Source organism: Ailuropoda melanoleuca, chromosome 17, assembly GCF_002007445.2.
Source record: "Ailuropoda melanoleuca isolate Jingjing chromosome 17, ASM200744v2, whole genome shotgun sequence".
Lineage (NCBI taxonomy): Eukaryota > Metazoa > Chordata > Mammalia > Carnivora > Ursidae > Ailuropoda > Ailuropoda melanoleuca.
In genome coordinates this window covers 14,002,219-14,008,681 of record NC_048234.1, presented here as the reverse complement: position 1 = coordinate 14,008,681, position 6,463 = coordinate 14,002,219, and positions in this window count along the sequence as shown.

Sequence of the window (6,463 nt, the reverse complement as noted above, 5' to 3'; positions counted from 1 at the left end):
TGCCCTTGGGCGGGGTCTGTCTGCCCTCCCTGCCCCCTCCCCCCCAGGTCCCTGGAGGGGCAGGGCAGGGGGGCCGCGTGTAAGCAGCAGCAGGTCAAGAGGTTTTCTNGAGTCCAAACCCCGGGGGTGCCGCTCGGTCACAGCGTGAGGCACAAGTGCCCTGTCCTGGCATTCGTGGTTCAGCCTTTGCGGGGAAAGACGCTTGGCTTCAAGTAAGTTGAGGGCCACACCTGGCCTCTTGGACCCTTCACACCCAGCTCCTGGCCTGTCCCCACAGACATCCGTCCCACCCCACCACACATGCTGGGCAAGCCTCCTGGCCTTCTGAGTCTGGGGGTGCTGGGTGGGTGCCATGTCTCATTGAGGGGGCAGCAGGGAGCAGTGGTTGGGGGCTGTGTGTCCTTGGGCAAGTTCTTTACCCTCTCTGAGCCTCCATTTCCTCATCCTTATCATGGGAATAATGAGTACCAACCTCTTCCCGTAACCGAGAGGATTCCAAGAGGAGAGACTACAAAGATCCAGCCTGGCCCCCACTGTCAGAGCCGCCATGATCTCACCTCCCCCAGGGCTGGCGGGCGGTGTCCCTGTGCCCACGGCCGCCATCAGCCCTCGGAACCTGAAACTAAGTCTAACCAGAGCGTAGCACGTGGTAGGTGCCCCAGAGCAGAAGCGCAGCCCACGTTGCTCCTAGCACCAGGGGGCTCACACCCTGACACGCCGCCACGAGCAAACCCAGCGGGGCAGGCAGGAGGGCTCCCGAGCCGCCAGCGTCCTGGGCCGCCCCGTTCTGCCTCTCGGTTGTGAAAAGCACCACCTCCCTGAACAGGTGCACACTTCTGAGGGCGGCTTCTGTGACAAAGGGCTGACGTCCTGTCAGCAAATAAGGGTGGACACAGGTGCAGAATTGGCTTCGAGTTTCGGATTTCTCTTTGGGGCCTGTTGGCTCGCGGATGGTCCCTGCACAGGATGGACCTGGCACTGACGCTGCCGCCTCTCGGGCACAAACTGACTCACTGTCCTGTGGTTCTGGGAGCCTGTCGTGCTCTCACGTGGAAGTGAGCGTTGGGGTGTAGCCGGATATTGTGTGGAGCTGGGTGATTTAAACAAAGGGGTCAGAGAGATGTGACCAGGGACATGGGCTGAACCCATCCAAGCTGCTGGCTTTGAAGATGGGGCAGGCGTCCCCAGGAGCGGGGAGGCTCCCTGGCTGACCTCCGGCAGGGACGCAGAAACCTGGGTTCACAGCAAGCATTTCTTTCTTGCCTATAGGTTTGAAGATCAGCTGTGGTTTAGTGGACATATCTGTGCTCAGCTGAGTAGCTCTCTTCAGGCTGCAAATCAGCTATGATTGAAACCAGTCTTTATAATGGTTTCAAGTTGCCTTCAAATCTCTCTAATCCTCCTTGGACCAGGGTCGGCCTGAAGCACGGCAAACGGCAGGGGCGCAAGCAAACCAAACCACTCAGGCACTGAGAACATTCATGTCCTTTGCCCAGTTTTCTATTGGGTATTAGTCTTCATTGATTTATAGGAACCCTTTTTATATTAAAGATATTCCCCCTTAATTATAAAATAAGTTGCACATTTTCCAAATTTGTCATTTGTTTTTCAAGTTTGTTTATAGGATGTTTACCAAGTAGTTTTCCACTTTAATGTAGCCAAAGGTATCGAGCATTTCTGTTCAGAATTTCCGGGCTCTGTGCCATTGTTAGAAAAGTTGTGTTCGGGGCGCCTGGGTGGCACAGCGGTTAAGCGTCTGCCTTCAGCTCAGTACGTGATCCCAGCGTTATGGGATCGAGCCCCACATCAGGCTCTTCCGCTATGAGCCTGCTTCTTCCTCTCCCACTCCCCCTGCTTGTGTTCCCTCTCTCGCTGGCTGTCTCTATCTCTGTCNGCTGGCTGTCTCTCTGTCAAATACATCAATAAAAAAATCTTAAAAAAAAAAAAAAGAAAGAAAGAAAAAGAAAAGTTGTGTCCACTCCAGGTCATAGCCCAGTATGCTTTATGATTTTTTTCATTTAAACCTTAGATTCATTCATAATGTATTCTCTATGTATGGCATGATATATGGATTCACTCTTTTTTTTCTTGAAAACAGATAATTTTCCAGCAGCATATGGATTTGAAATGCAACCTTTATCATATTTTAAATTCTGTATGTATCTGGGACTATTTTCTGACTTTTTATTCTGTGCCATGTGGCTGTCTATTCATAGATCAGTTCCACGCTGTTTTAAGTACTAAGCATTATGCTGTGTTTTAATATCTGAGGTCCCCAGTTGCTGTTCTTTTTCAAAATGTCCTGGCCAGTCTTGCTTCCCCTCTCCCACCCCTGTTTTAGATTTTAAAATCATCTTGGCTGGTTTAAAATAATAACAACAACAGCAATTCCTAATGGCATGTTTATTAAAGCTGAGTTAATCTAGGAAATAACTCAGAGGGGCCTGGCATTCTTATTCTTCTGAGTCTTCCTGTCCAATAAGTTGGTAGTTTTCCATTTGTTCACATGTTGTTCATTTTTTTTTTCATGTCTAGTTAAAAAATTTCATGTCCCCATGACCACGTTCAGGCTCAAGGATTCAGGAGGAAACACTGTTAGGTACCTGGTTAGTGTTTACACAGCAAGAGGATACGATTAGCAACAGCGAAGGGGCACAAAATAAGCTTTCGTAAATTTTTAAAGATCAAAATCATATAGGGGATGCCTAGATGGCTCAGTCGGTTGAGCGTCTGCCTTCAGCTCAGGTCATGATCCCAGGGTCCTGGGATCGAGTTCCACATCAGGCGGCTCCCTGCTCTGCGGGGAGCCTGCTTCTCCCTCTGCCTGCCGCTCCCACTGCTCATGCTCTCTCTGTGTCAAATAAATAAATAAAATGTTTTAAAAATAAAATCATGCAGGGGCGCCTGGGTGGCACAGCGGTTAAGCGTCTGCCTTCGGCTCAGGGCGTGATCCCGGCATTGTGGGATCGAGCCCCACATCAGGCTCTTCCGCTATGAGCCTGCTTCTTCCTCTCCCACTCCCCCTGCTAGTGTTCCCTCTCTCGCTGGCTGTCTCTATCTCTGTTAAAATAAATAAAATAAATAAAATCTCAAAAAATAATAAAATAAAATAAAATCATGCAAAGTAATGGACTGAGACTCAATCAATAACATAAACTGATTTTCACAACCTTCTGGAAATTAAACAACTCACTTTTAAACAACCAGTGACTCCAAGGGAAATCGGAAAATATCTTGAGATGGATGAAAACAAAAACGGTGAACAGAGACTACGGGGGCAGCAGAAATGCAGGACGGGGAGAGGTACAGCTGTCCATGCACAGGCCAAAGAACAAGAGTCTCAAACATCAATAGACAATCGGCCTGTCCCAAGGCACTGGAAAACAAGAACCAACTGACCCGAGGCTAGCAGAAGGACACAATAAAGACGAGAATGGAGGTAAACTAAATAGAGAATGGAAAAATAAGAAAGAAAAATCAGTGAAACCAGAAGTCGGCTCTTGAAGTTTGTTTTTTTTTTTTTAAGATTTTATTTTTAAGGAATCTCTACGCCCCACATGGGGCTCGAACTCACGACCCTGAGATCAAGAGTCCCGCGCTCCAACTGAGCCAGCCAGGGCCCCCCACCCACCACCCCCGGCTGGAAGTTTTAAAGATACAATGACAGCTTCTTGCATAGGGACCGTTCCTGCTTCCAGCACCTGCATTTGGTCCTGGGACCCCCGCGCCGGGCAGGAAAGAAGGTCGCAGTGATGGGGCCAGGGTTGCATGGTGGCCCCAGCACCCCCCATGGCTCTACGCCAAGTCCCCCAGAGCAGCAGCCCGTCCCTCAGCGTCCTCCCCCCCCCGCCCCGCGTGTAAGACAGCCTACCGGGACTCTTTGACTTGAAATGTGACTGGGTGGTCACCATGGCAGGTGCAGAACCTTGCAAGCATTTGCATCTACAATCAAGTGAGCAAAACCCAGTCCAGAGTCAGTGTCTATTCCTGTCAGAACCCATTTGCAGCCCCCCTGGGGCTACCGGCGGTAGTCCCATGTACCCTACTTGCCAGCTGCAGGTGGGACTCCGCCCCCGAGCCGTCTGCAGCCTCTGTGTCTCTCACTGGCATAGGGGACAGTTTTTCGTGGCATTCTGCACCCCAGAGGATGCAAGAGAAATACACAGATGGTCAGCACATCTCTGCATTCCTAAAGCTCCCTGTGTTCACTCATTTCAACAGACCCCAGTGAGCGCACCAGAACACGCACTTGACGGTAATAGTCACGGTTCAATCCTGGGGACCGGTTCTTCAGATGGGCACGGACATGTCCTGGTTTCATGTGGTTTCACAGGGCCAGCCCTACGTGGACCTCTCTTTAATAGTCCAGTTTTCCATGGCCCCTCTTGCTGGCCACATGGCTGGACCACTGGCCACTGCCCATGAATCAGTAAAAACCCACACAGAGGGACTTTTATTGCTGGTTGTTCGATTCTTCCACCACAGCAAGGAAAACAGCATGCAGTTCAGCACAGAGTGGATGCGTCCTTCCCCTAGAGTGTTTCCACCAGGCAACTGCAGTGCACTGAACTTCCAGCCAGGATGTGGTGGGCAGCTCGACCTAGAAGTGGCCATCTGGAAACCAAACAGCCACTTGTTGGTCAGTAGAGACCTGCAGATCCAGCAGTTCCTGAGGTGGTTCCAAAGTCAGCCCCAGATGAAAAAACCACCTGCAAATGAATTCGAGCCCTTCCCTGCACCCCCAGCAGCTTGCTCCTGTATAAACTGTCCCATATTATTATGGAACACTCCTGGCTACTGCCTTATTGAAGTTTGTCTCTGCATCCATCCAACATATTATGGGCACTTCAGGCTTCAGGATTATTGTACAACTTCAGTCATTGGGGCAGTTTCAGTGATGCCCAGTGGCAAGCTAGTAACCCTAAATCAAACAGCACATATCTTATCTCTGTATCTGGAAATGTTCTGGTCCAAAATGCCCATGGCCACCACTGGGTGGCACTCATGTACTTCCCCCCATAACTCCAGTCCAGACTCATCTCCAAGAGCCATCCTCCTCTTCCACGGGCCACACAGTGCGATGGTGCAGAGAACTTGTGTCATCACTCCAGCTTCTCACACATCATTAATAAAAGTGATAATCTCTTTTGTCCCCAGGTATGCAATACTGTTTCGAATTAACAACCTGTATGCGCTCAAGCAATTCCATAGGTTCCATTAACATGTCCATTTATTTGTCTTCTGTTTTTCAGCATTGGGTAGAAAAATGACTCCTAGTCAGACATAATACCCATCAATTAACACATTTAGGTAAAGGAAATGCAACCACGTCACATAAAGTCCATTCACGTATTCCAATTTTCCTCCAGACTGTCACCTTAACCCCATCAACCTGTCAACCACTGCATCCTCATATCTTTCCAATCTAACCGTAGCCCCATCAGGATCTCACCACCAGGTTTGGGGATCACAGTGCATTGGGGTCCCATATCAAGGTGTCCCAGAAAAGTTTATTCTCCGATACCTGGTTATTTTACCCACACATGTGTAGATGGCCTTGGGTCTCTGGCTAGGGATTGGGTCAAAAGACCATGACTCTTTCAATAATCCTGAGCAGCAGGGAGAGCTGCTTCCTCGGTAAGCCCCAGCTCAGCCTCCGCCGGTGCTGGGCACTCTACAGTTGGATCGACTGCTCAGGGGACATGTCCAGCAGCTGGCCAAGGTCCATGCCGTGGGAGGTGAACTTGTGAAAGATGCACTTCTTCCGCTGCTCCACTTCCGCCATCTTGTCAGGCCTTCGGAAAGGACCACCCACTCTCTATGCAGACAGCAACAACCAATGACTTGTATATTTAGCTTGTTTCTTGTCGTTTTCGCATTCCTTATATATCTAGGGAGGCAACTTCTCAGGAGTTGGGTCTATCAGTCCTAAATTCCATTGGTAACTTTTATGTCTAGTAATTGATCACAGCACAGCTACCGTCTCATACCTTAGGTGACTCAGTAGCTACCGGAATACCAAAGATTAAACTCACCCTTCCTTTTCCTAAAGAACTCTTTTGCCATGTTTCACTAAGTCAGGATCAGTACAGCAAACCCCAATTAGGACACCAAGTGTATCAGGGATCCCCAAGGCCACTCTCAGTTTTGATGATTTGCTAAGAGGACTTATATCACAGTTACTAATTATTACAGCTAATGAATACGGATTAAAATCAGCAAAGAAAAAAATGCATCCATTAGAAACACACGCTTTAAGGTCGACATAGTCATGAGCATTCACTACCTTTAACTCATGTTTGAACAGCCCTTTTCCTGCTTTCGAGATCAGTTAGAGTCTGTGTATTTCATGTAAAGTGGATAAAAATAAACCTTTAAGAAAGTTACCTTGAAAATAATAAGATCTAGGGGCGCCTGGGTGGCACAGCGGTTGAGCGTCTGCCTTCGGCTCAGGGCGTGATCC